Raw genomic sequence first — 15,803 nt, 5'->3', positions numbered from 1 at the left:
CCTTCATGTCATAAGATTTCTGTCAGTTGAGAAGATTTCTAATCAAATTAAAACTAATACTAGGAAACGGGCTTCCACTCTTTGATTTCCAACAACATACACAGTACTTTTTAAATTTTCATTTTTAAAGTTTTTTTACTTTCTGGTTAGCATGGCATGAGGAGTTAAATTTCGTTTTCTAGGATATGAAAATTTTAACACTAGTTCATCAATTTTTTTATTATATTTCGCCGAAATTCGATAATTTCGTGAAATTTTGCCAAAATTTGGTGAAATTTCGACGAAATTTCACTTAGCCCAGCCATCTCTCGATCTGTCTTCTCCTTGCTGGCGGTTACAAACCCAGCCGGGGAGGGAGGATAGAGAGAGAGAAGAGAGAGAAGATGGAAAAGATTAGATTGAGGAAGGAGAGAGAGATTGGCGCGACTACAGGAGAGGGAGGAAAGATAAGAGAAAGATATATCTCATTTGTCATATGCGACATAGTGGCAGTGGCTGGGAGAGAGAGTCACAGGAAGAAGAAGAAGGATTTGTCATATGCGACGCAATGGCAGTGGCTGGGAGAGAGAGTCACGGGAAGAAGAAGGAAAGAAAAAAAAAAGGAAAAGGAAAAAAAAGAAAAAAAAAAAAGAAGAGGAAGGAAAAAAAAAAAGTTTACGGTTGATTGGAGTTTGGGTTCTATGGATAATTAGAAAGAAAAAAAATGGTTTAGGGTTGATTGGAGTTTTGGATCTTTGGATAATTGGAAAGAAAAAAAAGACTTTGGGGTTTCGTTTGGCTTTTTTGGGGTTTTGTTTAGTTATTTTTAAAACCTAAACCATAATACATTTCTATATATAAAATAATTAAAAATATTCTAAAGAGCCTAAATCCTAATATCTTACACCATATCTCAAAAAATTTAGAGTATATTGGGTTTAGTATATAGATTATAGAGTATAAAGAGTATCATGATATATAGAGTATACAAAGTTTAGTATTAGGTTTTAGTGTATAGATTATAAAATATAAATAATATACAAATTTTATTTATTCATTATACTAATTTTATTTAACAGTATTTACTTCCAGCGCGCATTATATTCATTTTATATCACATGAAACCTACTATATAATTTGGTTTTTTCAATATTTTTTATCAATGTAGTAGATAATATGTTAAATAAACATATGGTAAAATTTCATTCAAAATTTTCGTATTTTGATAGCAATTTTCGTCATTTCTGTCTAATTTTTGTTGAAATTTAAAAATCTTCGAAATTTTTATTAAAATTTTCTCGAAATCCGAAATTTTATTCTTTGGGCATGACTTATCTTCTTTCTTTATATATATAATTTTAGTCGAAATTTAAAAATTTTCAAAATTTTTATTAAAATTTTTTCGAAATTTGAAATTTTATTCTTTTGGCATGGCTTGTCTTCTTGCTTCTATTTATATATATATATATATATATATATACACGAGAATTGCATTTGCCTTGGGCTATCATAGATATCATTACTTAAGTCACTCGTCTCTGCTTTTACTAAATTCTAAGGTGATTATCTATTCCCACATTTTTCTGTTCATTAGTTTTCTTTTTGCTTATATATAGTTCTCTTTAATTTCTATGTAGATCTCTTTTTGTATATAACTGCATGTATTTCTGCATTTGAATGAATTATTGTAGAAGGATGAAGTTGAACGAAGATGGGAGGAGTTGGACAGGGACTGTTTGGTGATTATCTTAGGAAGAGTTGGAGTGGAGTCACTACTGTTGGATGTCCCCTTTGTTTGCAAGTCATGGCACAAAGCCAGCTTCACCCCTCTATGCTGGCAACGTCTCATTTTCCCTGACATTCCAAATGGTGAACCTCTAGACCCTTTTGAGGACATTCACAGTGTTGAATTTGATCCGACTCATCCAGCTTGAAGTTTCCTCATTGAAACTGATCCTTCTTTGTGTTTTGATCCCTTTATAAACAAATTTGTACGCAAGTATGGGATTGAATGGAGCCGTTTCTCTGTCACAGCGTTTCTGAAGTTAGTCGTCGGTCGCAGCAACAGGAATGTTACTTTTCTCGGGCTTCCTGACTGGTGTGGACAAGCTGCAGCGCTGAAATTTGTTGCAAACTTGTAAGTTTTCTCAAAACTAATATTATATTCAAAGTTCGTCTTTGGTACGGTGATAATTTGTATTGCATATAATCACATTTGATGGTGGAAAATCTATAGTATTCTATACTAAGTACCGCAGAAATGTGAATTCTCAAGATCCAAAGGTCAAAAAGTTTCAATTTGTTTAATTCGGTAGAGATGTTAGCTTCATGTATAATAGCGTCTTGATATGCCTTCTACTGTTTATTCACTTAAACTATCAACATGTAGTTTTTTTATTTGTCACCTTAAAGGTTTCTTAATTGCTCATTTATTTTACCATTTTATCCTTAAAATGTATTTATCTTGTTGTGTAAACTATTTTTGTTAGAAAAAGAAATTTTAGGCAATTCAAATTTAGTAAAGACACCAACCAAATTAGAGATTATTGGCTCAATTCTTTAAGTTCAAGGTTTTAGACTGAATGATCGTCTAACATGATATATCAGAGTTCTAGCATGATTAATATGAAACTTTCAACCCGTTTTAATACCCATCTGGATCCTAAGGTTGCCACCTTTACTGTCTAGGTTTGTCGGCCTCTCCTTGAAGTCTCTACTGTAAATGTAGCATTCTCTATATTTGTCACTCCAGAAACGATGTGGTTGTAAATTTTTTGTATTGCAGGTGTACTGGCCTCAAGTTTCTATCTTTGCCCACCAGTTTAATGTGCAATGAATCACTTCCAGAACTGATTGAAAAGTGGAAAAATATGGAGGCCTTGTGTCTGGGAAGCACCTACAATTTCGAAAAAATCCTGGCACAGATCAGCATTCACTGATGTAGAACAAATGGCAGAACGATTCATGCAACAACTCGACCGCCAGAAGGCCAAGAAAAGAAACAAGCTTCAGCCCGGCCCAGTGTCAGAAATGGGCCCATGATATACCGATTCGAAGGGAACGACGAGACAAACTCAAGGCGATGATCGAGGGCCTATTTTGGCCAAATTCCTTAGTTTAGGACTTCAAATAAGCAATTTAGTGTTTTTGAATAAGTTTCCTAAATTGCACTTTATTTCCATTTTTATTTCCGTTTTGAATTTCGAACGTCTAGGGTTCTGGTTCTGAACGTATTTAAACAACCTTTTTGGCTGCTTGTAACATTCAGTTTTATTATTTTCAATCAGAAAACATTGAGATTTCTCTCATTTCTCTGGTGGATTTCAGATTCTTTCTTAGGGTTAACGCTGGTTTTCCCTAATCTATTTTAATTGCGTGTTACGCTGCGTCAAGTGGTATCAGAGCAAGGAGTTACCTGGCTCGATGGGTGATCATCCCAAAGAAGGAGATAGCGGATTTGATGCCCTATGGGAGGCTGTGAACAAACAAACCACAGAGACTACTCAGCTATCGACTCAACTTGAACAAATTCGACAGTTGTTAGTGGGTTTGAATCTTCAGGGTAACCCTAATCCTAACCCTAACCCTAACGGACAGGGCAATCTCAGACAACAACCAGTTGACGGAAGACTAGCCATGAGATTTGCCCGTGGTAACAATCGGCGACAACAACCTGAGAGTGACGATGAATCCGATGAAGAAGAAGAAGTCCCGAATATTCGCAATAACAAACAGCCGCGATACAACCACAACCAGAACTTTGATGACTACAGGTTAAAAGCTGATATTCCCTATTTCAATGGACATATGCAGGTCGAGGATTTCCTTGATTGGCTTACAGAAGTGGAAAGGTTCTTTGAAATCATGGAGGTTCCCGAGGGAAAGATGGTGAGGATGGCTGCTTTTTCGTCTGAAAGCCAGCGCGGCTGTTTGGTGGGATCAGTTACAGAAAATTCGAAACAAACAAGGGAAAAATCCTGTTAGAACTTGGCGGAGAATGAAACAATTGATGATGGATAGATTCCTACCCCAGGACTATGAGCAATATCTTTACCGCCTTTATCTGAACTGTACCCAGGGTGTAAGATCTGTTGCGGATTATACAAATAAGTTTTTGCGACTAGCAAAATGCAACAATCTGGCGGAGTCGGAACATCAAACTGTGGCAAGATATATGAGTGGTCTGAAGCCATCGATCCAAGAAAAAATTGGATTGCAAACTCTCTGGAGCGTTCATGAGGCTCACAATATGGCTTTGAAAGCCGAACTCATGGAAAGGGAGAGACGACCTGGATTTGAGAATAACACTTATCGAAGGAACATACTAGAGGTGTCAACCTCTAGTACTACTGATAAAGGAAAGGGGATTCTACCTAGCCCTGCAATCCCTCCAAAGATTCAGGGCCAACCTTTCAAACCCACCGAGAGCGGTAGCAGATTCCCAGATAGAAATCAGACTTAGGCTCAGAACCAAAGGTCGAATCTGTATGCCAAACCAACAACGGACATCTGTTATAGATGCAATAAACCAGGTCATCGATCAAATGTGTGTCCAGAAAGACGAACTGCAAACGTTGCAGAAGCTGATGGGTTTGAGGATGACACTAAACAAACCCAACTTGAAGATGAATATGAAGGGGTTGAGTTTGCTCAAGAGGAAGGCGGAGAACATGTTAATTTTGTCTTGCAGCGAATTCTCTTTTCACCCAAGCAGGAGGGGCAACATCATAACATATTCCCCTCACTTTGTTCCATTAGAAACAAAGTTTGCAACCTGATTGTGGATGGCGGCAGCTGTGAAAACTTTGTAGCTAAAAGGCTGGTGGATTATTTGTAGTTACTAACAGAGAAGCATGCAGCTCCATATTCCCTAGGGTGGGTCAAGAAAGGCCCTTCAATGCAAGTAACCGAAGTTTGTCGAGTTCCTCTCTCCATCGGTAAGCACTATAAAGAAGAAATTATGTGTGATGTCATTGATATGGATGCGTGTCATATTCTCTTGGGTCGACCATGGCAGTTTGACGTTGATGTCACCCATAGAGGTCGAGATAATGTCTACTTGTTTGCTTGGGGTTCTCACAAGATTGCACTGGCACCAATAAGTCAGACAGGGAAGACTGAACGACCAAGAATAAAGAGTTCAAATTTTCTGGCTATTTCTAGCAGTGAACATGAACTTGTGAAAGCTGCAGAAGAGGCCCATGCAATTTATCCATTAGTAGTGCACAAAAGGGGCTCACAAGGTTTGCTGACAGCCGAGACAAAAGGGGCGACGATTCCCACAGAAGTGCACAAAATTTTGGGTGATTTTCAAGAGTTGGTTTCTGATGACCTACCAGATCAACTTCCTCCTATGAGAGATATACAACACCACATTGACTTGGTGCCAAGAGCTAGTTTACCTAACCTTCCTCATTACAGAATGAGCCCGAAAGAGAACGAGATATTGAAGGAAAAGATTGAAGAGCTGTTGAAAAAAGGGTTTATTCGTGAGAGTATGAGCCCGTGTGCAGTGCCTGTTTTGTTAGTTCCAAAGAAGGATGGTATGCGCCAGTGTGTTGATAGTTGGGCGATCAACAAGATCACTATCAAATATCGGTTCCCTATACCACGCTTGGATGACATGTTGGATGTGCTAGATGGATCAAAGTTGTTCTCTAAGATTGATCTCCACAGTGGCTACCACCAAATTCGGATCAAACCAGGGGATGAGTGGAAGACAGCTTTCAAAAACAAGGATGGATTGTACGAGTGGCTGGTGATGCCATTCGGCTTGTCTAATGCTCCGAGTACTTTTATGCGCCTCATGAACCAGGTTCTACGCCCTTTGATTGGTTCATTTGTTGTAGTTTATTTTGATGATATCCTTATCTACAGCAAGACCAAGGAGGAGCACTTAGCTCACTTGCGACAAGTTCTAATGGTGCTAAAGGACAACCAGCTTTTTGTCAACTTGAAGAAGTGCTCCTTCCTCACCAGCAAGCTATTGTTTCTGGGCTTTGTAATTAGTGCGGAAGGAATTCATGTGGATGAGGAGAAGATTCGAGCTATCAGGGAGTGGCCCACTCCAAAAATAGTGGGTGACGTAAGAAGTTTCCATGGGTTAACTACATTTTATCGGAGGTTTGTGCGAAATTTTAGTGTTATCACTGCTCTTATTACTGAGTGTTTGAAGCAAGGCCGATTTCATTGGGGAGAAGAACAGGAGAGAAGTTTTGCTCTAATGAAGGAGAAACTTTGTACTACCCCAGTGTTGGCACTTCCCAGTTTTGAGAAGATATTCGAGGTCGAATGTGATGCTAGTGGAGTGGGAGTCGGTGCCGTGTTGTCACAAGAAAAGAGGCCAGTAGCATTTTTCAGTGAGAAACTTAGTGAAGCTCGCCATAAATGGAATACTTATGACCAGGAGTTTTATGCCGTTGTGAGAGCTTTGAAGCAGTGGGAGCATTACTTGATACAACGGGAGTTTGTGCTGTATACTGATCACCAAGCCCTAAAATTTATTAATAGTCAGAAGCAGGTTAATAAAATGCATGTCCGATGGGCCACTTTTCTACAGAAGTTCCCTTTTGTGATTAAACACAAGTCTGGAGCCTTGAACCGAGTGGCAGATGCATTGAGTAGGCGAGCCACTTTGCATATTACTCTTTCCCAAGAAATAGTTGGGTTTCAGTTTCTGAGAGACTTGTATACTACAGACGATGATTTCAAAGACCTGTGGACTAAGTGTGTCCAAAACCAACCCGTCATGGATTTCCATGTTAGTGATAGGTATTTGTTTAAGGGTAACAGGTTGAGCATCCCTAGCTCTTCTTTGAGGGAGAAATTGATCTGAGACCTACATGGTGGAGGATTAAGTGCGCATTTGGGCCGAGACAAGACTATTGCTAGCTTGGAGGAGCGTTACTTTTGGCCACAGCTGAAGAGGGATGTGGGAAATATTGTGAGAAAATGTTACACCTGCCAGGTTGCCAAGGGTCAGTCACAAAACACTAGACTTTATATGCCTTTGCATGTTCCTAACAATATTTGGCAGGACCTCTCTATGGACTTTGTGCTGGGTCTTCCATGAACCCAAAGGGGAGTGGATTCTGTTTTTGTTGTTGTTGACAGGTTCTCAAAGATGGCGCACTTTATTCCATGCCGAAAGACATCTGATGCATCCAACATAGCCAAATTGTTCTTTCGGGAGGTTGTCAGATTGCATGGAGTGCCCCAGTCTATTACCTCTGATCGTGACACCAAGTTCCTCAGCCATTTCTGGATCACTTTGTGGAGGATGTTTGGGACAGCCCTGAATCGTAGTAGCACAGCCCATCCCTAAACTGATGGACAAACAGAGGTGACGAACAGATCCTTGGGAAATATGATTCGCAGCATTTGTGGAGACAAACCAAAACAGTGAGACTTCGCTTTGCCCCAGGCAGAATTTGCATACAACAGTGCTGCCCATAGTGCAATTGGACAATCAACATTCTCTCTGGTTTACACTGCGACTCCTAAGCATGTGGTTGATCTAGTGAAACTTCTCAAGGGACATGGGGTAAGTGTGGCAGCTGAAAATATGGCGGAAGAGGTTCAAACTATACAGGTTGAGGTCCGAAAAAAGTTAGAGGCCACAAATGCCAAGTACAAGGCTGCTGCAGACAAACATAGGCGAGTGAAGGTGTTCAAAGAAGGTGATTCAGTGATGATTTTCTTGAGGAAAGATAGATTCCCAGTGGGTACCTACAACAAACTGAAACCACACAAGTATGGTCCTTACAAAATTCTCCATCGGATTAATGACAATGCTTATGTGGTGGACTTGCCGGAGTCAATGGGAATTTCTAGCACTTTAATGTGGCAGACTTGCATGCCTTCCATGCCGATACGGAGCCTTTGTATCCTGAAGATAACTCGGGGTCGAGTTCTTCTGAAGTGGAGGAGACTGATGTTGAACAAATGACAGAACGGTTCATGCAACAACTTGACCGCCAGAAGGCCAAGAAAAGAAACAAGCTTCAGCCCGGCCCAGTGTCAAAAATGGGCCCATGATATACCGATTCGAAGGGAACGACGAGACAAATTCAAGTCATCGCCACAGGCGATGATCGAGGGCCTATATTGGCCAAATTCCTTCGTTTAGGGCTTCAAATAAGCAATTTAATGTTTTTGAATAAGTTTCCTAAATTGCACTTTATTTCCATTTTTATTTCCGTTTTGAATTTCGAACGTCTAGGGTTCTGAACGTATTTAAACAACCTTTTTGGCTGTTTGTAACATTCAGTTTTATTATTTTCAATCAGAAAACCTTGAGATTTCTCTCATTTCTCTAGTGGATTCCAAATTCTTTCTTAGGGTTAACGCTGGTTTTCCCTAATCTATTTCTCTGGTGGATTCCAGAACCTTGAGATTTCACTGCAACAACTTTGATTGTCTGCGTGTGGGGTTTGCCAATATCAGCAAAGACCAGGCCTTGGCAATTGTCAACCAGCTGCCTAAGATTAAGTACTTGATTTTGAGGAGGGCATTCATATTTCGGGACAGTCTTGTCATTTTACTTGAGAGGTGCAAACAGCTTGTGCTTTTGGATGTGAGGGATTGTGTGGGTTTTGAAGGCGATGATGAAATTCGGAAGCTTGTTTCTCATATAACTATAAGTAAATTCAGGTGTGAGGGTTCTAGAGTGCTTAATGATGCAAATGGGCTTTCTGAGGTGGTCAGTTATCATTTTGATCCTGAACTTATCTATAATGGGTACCTTTCAGATTAAGGCCAAGTGTAGTAACTAGTAATATCTGCCATACCTAGGTAGTCTTGCTGAATTTGTGAATGAGAGTTAAGGGTAGGTTGCTTACCTAAAATTTATCCTCTTCATGAACAAGGGTGTCCTTTGGAAGGATCTACCCTAGTAAGTATTACTTAGTTCTCTGTATTGTTTGTTTTTTTTCTTCTTTTGGGATGACTCTGTATTGTTCTCTGTCTTAGTAAGTATTACTTAGTTCTCTGTATTGTTTTTTTTTTTTTTTTTTTTGTTCTTCTTTTGGGAAGACTTTATTGTTTCAATCTTGTTGTACATATTATAAACACTCTTCCCACTAAATATGATGCCTTTGTCGCATTGATTTGAGTGCGTTAAGAACCTATGGATCCTAAAGAACTCTCCAGACTTCTTCCAAGTAAAGAGATTGCAGTTAAACAAAAGGCTTCCCTAGCTACATGTCATCTATTGCGAACAATGCTCAGGCCTTCTCTAGCATGACTACCCAAACCAAGTCTTTTTACAACAAAAACAACTTCGTGACACAGATCAAGGAAGAGTCAAATGTAATGGCCTGAATTTCGGAAGAAAAGAAAATGGGAAAGTCATTATGAAATGTACACAATCAATCTTTTAGAGCATTCAACAATCATTCAAGCATTGACTTGAGCGTCGGAGAACCTTTTGCAGGTACCCCACCTGCCTTTCAAAAACAACTTCAAACCAAGAACCCAAGCCCATTCTAAGCTGATCCATAGTTCGATTCCGAAGTCAATATTACCTGTAGTAGACCAAATCATTCTTCTTCGAAGATTATGGATCCAAAAGTTGGCATCGTCTGTGGGAAGCTTAGAAAAAAAAAGTCGTTCATCAATACCATGACTGTCGGGATCGAACTTGCTAGCAACCCGAGGTCTCCTGCTGCTATTGCGCAACAGCAGAACTCAGGAGGTTCTCAAGGAGCAGGGGATGCGACCTCGTACGGCCTTACATAAGGAAACTACTGGATGAACTCCGCGAAACAAGAAGGATAGCGAAGGATGCGCTGAAGAAGGTGGGAGAACATGAAAGACAACAAGACAGAGGTAACAGGCGTGAAAAGCAAAAAGAGCGGATGCATGAACCCGAAGGAGAAGGATCTTCAATTGAAGCTAGTTCAGACGAAGTGGAGATTACCAGAAGCTACGAAGGGAACGGTTCAGGCCCTTCCTGGCATGGACACATGAAGAAAAAAAAGAAATGAGAGCTGAGAGATGTGATTCACAAGATGGTGAAAGAGCTCAAAGCGAAGACCCCTGCCGATCGAACTCACCCTGGAAGCAGCCAGGGGAACATGCCGATCTCCATTCATAGAGGAGATCTTACACGCAAAGAGGCCCGACAAATTCACCCATCCTAAGTTCAAAATGTTCAACGAAACCACTGATTGGATCGAAACATTTATCATTTTCAGCAGTAGATGATCTTGGAGTCACATGACGAGGCTCTGATGTGTAAGCTGTTTCCCTTAAGCCTATCGGGATTGGCCCTAACATGGTTCGGGCAACTTCAGGCGATATCCAGCAGGAGCTTTGCAGAACTTTGCAAGGCTTTTATTGCGCAATATAACTGCAATTTGAAGAGAAAGAAGGATATCAGCATTCTGTTCAGCACCAAACAAAATGTCATATTCAATTATTATCAATCGTAATATATCCTTCTGTCATACAATAACCTGAACATAAACAATAGGGCATGGATAACTCTTTGTCAATCTCCTATAGATGTCCATATGTCTAGACATCTTCTAACAGATGTTGTTCAATCTATATAATTTGAGAATACTCATTTCTCAATTTATAATGCAATGCTCTAGCCAGAGTCTTCAGGACAACTATCGTAGAATGTCACATAGGTTATTCGTTTTCTTTACGGAAGGTGACAGATTCCTTGTTGTACGACTATGGTCCTCCGTACATGAAGCACTAGACCCAATCCATACGCACTATAAGTCCCTTAGTCGGGTACGAGAACATTGTATAGTCAAAGTCTAGCCACGCATGCACAAGGCGACCTATAGTGTCTCAGATCAAATGATTCTTTATGACGTTATAATTAAAGATTCTTGTTTGACCTGTCATATAACTCCATACAAGAAATCTTTTTAACGGTCACATTTAGTGAACTTAATCCCTAATTAAGTACCCACTTGTTTATCATAGTGTCAACCTACACGAATGATCTTAGACTCATCATCCACCTTAAAAGGTGCTAATATAACAAATGTTGATATAGAATCACATGTGTCCAATGTGTGATCTGTTAGTCAGAAACATCTTTAGGAAATAAGGTCTTACCTATTCTACTCACAAGAATACTCTCTCTTTATCTTAATATTTATAAACATTTTATGTATTCGTTCAGTATATCACATACACTATCTGATATGTGAATACATAAAATAGACTTTGCCCTTTTATATATTTATTTAATTAATTCCTAAAATTTTAATTATAAATTGGTTTTTAGGGCATACATCTAACAAACATCTCATAAAATTATGAGTAGTTTATATAGTTGGTAAAGTCTGCAAAAGATGAAGGCCTATGACTTATGTCAAGAATCAAGTTGATAAACATTTTCTTATGTCAAACCGTGTAACCACTCCTCCAAATCAAAGTCATCTTCCACATATAATGGAGTAATGGGTTTGTTTTCAATGGGACTTTCATCAAACACGCCTAGACCAAAAAAACCCCATCGATTCGGTTTTCAGATCGAGTTAAGGTCTGCCTCCAGCAACCATGGCGATGCTCTGTGATTCTCAAGCTTCTTTGCAAAGCATATACTTACAATTTTAATTTGAGAAGGGTACAAAAAAGATGGGAGCTTAAGGACTCATTTCAACTTTCAAATTTTTTTTTTTTAGCAAATTACATTTAAATCAATAAAATATTTCAATATGACATAATAGTCAATGTAAATTTTATTTTCCTATAAAGGTCAATGAGTTTTGAAATTATATTTCATTTTAGTCACAAAGCTCAATCCACTTGATGATGTCGTGTACTTTAGTGCATTGAAAAATGTCAATTTGCCCATTCATTTTTTTCATTACTTATGAGCGTAAAATTATGACGTTGCCCTTAATTTAATTTAGGGTTTAGAAATGGCGTGCAAGGTATATAAATGAGGTTTATGGTTTAGAATTAGGTTTTGGAGCTTATGGCTTAGGGTTTAGGTCTCGAGTTTTGGGTTCTGCTTAAAACCCGGGAGCTAAACCCTAAGTCGTTTTGACTAAAATGCAATTATAAAAAGTGCATTGACTAAAAGTAATTATAAAAAGTTTTATTGATTTATTTGTAATTAGCCTTTTTTTCTTTTTTCTTTTTTCATTTTTACTTTGATCTGGAAGAACCAAACTGAGTGCGAGTAAGGGGAGAGAGGCTAGAAGCGAGAGTTCAGAGAAAGAAAAGCCTACAAGGGTTTTTTTTTAATTAAAAAATAAAAATAGATAAAACGTGATGCCACGTCACTGTAACTACATTACAGGCAAGTCCTTCTCTATCATGACTTGCTAAAATTTTCATAAAAGTAAATAAATAAAAAATGTATGTACAATTGTACAAAGTCATAGACATCGTCGTACCAAATTATGTTAAACTGGTGCAACAAAATAGGGAGGAGTTGAAGCCAATCGGCATGTTAGGTCTTCCACACTGAAGGCCTGATTCTAATTTTGATTTTTAAGAATGGGTCTCAAAAATTGATTTCTATACTCACACTGGGCCGATGAAGTTGAGTTTAATTGAGCATTACTGATTTTGAGTCTAATTGAGAAAGGGGCAGGCTCATGTGCGCATTCTTAGAAGAGAGTGAGAAGCTAAGGCAATGACTTTTAATTAATGGGAAAATTTGAGCAAAATAACTTAAATTTAGGTGTCGGAACCAGATCAGGATTTCAACTTCAAAAGTACATCAGTTATGACTATTACTTTACTTTAGTGACAAATGAGACTATTTCGTCAAATCCATTACACTTTCTGTGAAAAATTAATCATGTGTCATGCACATGATCAATTTTAAAGGATTAAATTGACATTTTTCACTATTAAAATAATTATAAAACTAAAAAAAAAACTAAGAGAAAAAAATAAATAATTAATAAATAAAACTGAAAGAAGAAAAAACAATTAAAACAAACTAAAAGGAAACAAAATTAAAAAACTAAAAGAAGAAAAAAAAAAAAAAAAACTCACTTCCCCACGCCGGCAACGTCCCCCGGCCTGTTTTGGCGACCTACATCTATTTCTCTATTTCTCTCTTAATACAGTGCAACAACGTTAACCCAAAATCCATCAAAGTTCATCCCATTCCTTAAACACCTACTTTTCCTTCTCACCTTCCTTAATATTCCTTCATTATCTCCACAACCCCTTTCAAGAATCAGGACTTGTGTGCATAGAACCCATTTCTCTCTTTCTTTATTTCTAGTCCATGATTATCAAGAATTTATTCTAAATACAGAGCACCTTTGACTTTGAGAATGAGTTTTGGGTTAAAAAATTGGAGAGTCGTAGAGCCTGATATGCGAAAAGCGCACAAGGGGGCCTATTTTACTTGATCAAGGATTAATCACGTTTTTGTTGCGATTTGGGTTTTGAATCTGGTTCACTTTTCTTTTTTGGAAGTTGAGATCCCAGAAGCATCAAGTATCAGCCACCTCCAAATAGAAAGAGGGTGGGTACAAGCAGGCAATTTTGGCAGGTTGAGTGAGGCCCCGTTTGGGATTGCGGTGGAGGATTCAAAAGCTGCTGTGGATGACAATTCTCAATCACTTATAACAATTTTGGTGTTAGGTAAAAGAATTAAAAACTGTTTTTTCCCACAATTCTCAACTCCCTACAGCAAAAACAAAACATAAAGCAGGTTTCTATATGCTTTTGAAAACTGCAATGAATCACAGCAACAATTTTTAGTAATTATAAACAATCACGACACTTTTACATTAATATTTACCAAATACTTTGATATTTTTTTTGCACTTACAGCACTTTTGAAAACATAGTTTACCAAACACTCAACTGCTTTACTTTACAACTGACTTTACTTTACAGCTGTTTTACTTTACATTTATTTTTCCTCATAGCAATACCAAACTGGCCCTGAGTTGTGTGGGCTGTTGGCGCCGGGAGGGAGGCCGGCGTGGAGGGGGTGGCCAGCACGGGGAGGCTGCCGGAGTGGCGGATGGTGGCAGTGAGGGAGGGAGAGGGTCTGTAAAGCTCTTTTATATTTTTATTTTTTAACAATTAATTTTATAATTTTTATAATTATTTTTTAATGGTGAGTAGAGTGACAATTTTACCCCTAAAACTAGGGGCGCTTAAGTAAAGTGTTAGTCCTAAATCCTAACAGATGCACTTTTGAAGTGAGAGTCTTGATTTGGCTTCGACACGTAAATTAAAGTCATTTTCTTCAAAATTTTTCTTAAATAAATCATATAATTATTAATATACCCACATTGCACTATTTCTATACAGTCCACCTTTTTTTTATTTTTTTATATATTGATATTCTGCTTAGTTTGAATTCTTACAAAAGCATAGGATTCTTTTACAAACACTTTACAGCTAGCAAGTCTAGTACTTGAGATGCTCACCATCGTACAAGAAGCCACAATTATTAATTAAAGCACAACAATTACAAGATAAGCCATAATTAAAGTAGAATAGCTATCATTGAAATAGGCTAGTGGTAGGCTGGTGTGTTAACGTTGATGAAGCCTGCTAGTGTGAATTTCTATTAAACGAAGTTGTTGAAGAAATTTTGTAGTTGCTATTGTTTGTCACTAACAACCTATTATTGTGATCTTTATGTCTTTTAAGATATAAAATATGAATTATTTTGATTTTTTCATAATAAATGGTTGAAGGTATAAGGTTTGCTATCAATTTTTTAGTTAATTGAAAATGTAAGTGAGGTTATACTGTTACTATAATTTTTTAGGGTTGAAATTTTGTATATTGTGATTGTTTCATATTGACTAGTTTAATTTGTAAGGCTTTCTGACAACTTTTTACATAGAATCGAAAATGTAATTAAAGTTATGGTTGTTACTGTTTGTCAGCAATAACATGTTATTATTATCATTTGTTAGTAATGTTACTGTGATTTTTCAGCAGGATTTGAAATTTGGTTTATTATAATTGTTTCATACTGACTGGTTTAATTTGTAAGTCTTTTTGCCAATTTTTCACATACAATAAAAAATGTAAGTGAGACCATGGTTATTACTGCTTGACAATGACAACCTGTTAATATGTGATATTTAGGGTTTAAAATTTGGTTTATTGCAATTTTTTCATATTCAATGGTTGAATGCATGCAAAGCTTTTTGCCCATTTTTTACATATAATCGAAATTGCAAGTAAGGCTAACAACATATTAGTTATTGTTACTATATTGTTACTGCTTGGCTAAGAACATATTAGTTATTGTTAGCAGTAACAATATGTTATTGTTACTATTTGTCAGTAACAATATACCGTGTAGCTTGTTAAAAAATACCTTGATCATGGGTTGAGTGAGGATGACTAATGGTTTTATGTTATTGCGATTGTCTAAAGTGGCAATTCTCTAATGAACAATGACAATTTTTTAATTTGGTTCGGAATGTGGTTGTTACTATTTGTCATTATAATCTTATTGTTATTGTTTAACAATAACAATATATTATTGTCCATTTATGTTTTAACAATGAAAATATACCCTTGTATCATTTTGTAAAAAATAAAAAATAAAAAATTGAACATGTATAAATTTAGTTCAATAGCCTAAAAGCAACAACAACACCTGACAAGTTATAATTGTTTAATAATAAAATAATGAAAGGTACATAAAGCACAGTGAAGTAAGTGGCAAGTTGTAAGAGTTTAATAATAAAATAATAAAAGTTACATGAAAAGCATAGTGTAGCAGCGTTAGTTATACTAGGTTGTCAGAGAAAACTGGTGGCAATATTGTAATTTTGATTTATTTTGATGGCTTTTCTCACACTTGATTCTAGCATTTTAAAAAGTGGACCGCTACAGTACCTTACTAT

This window comes from Dryas octopetala, chromosome 2, assembly GCF_963921425.1.
Source record: "Dryas octopetala chromosome 2, drDryOcto1.1, whole genome shotgun sequence".
Classification (NCBI taxonomy): domain Eukaryota; kingdom Viridiplantae; phylum Streptophyta; class Magnoliopsida; order Rosales; family Rosaceae; genus Dryas; species Dryas octopetala.
This window is presented reverse-complemented; position numbering follows the sequence as displayed.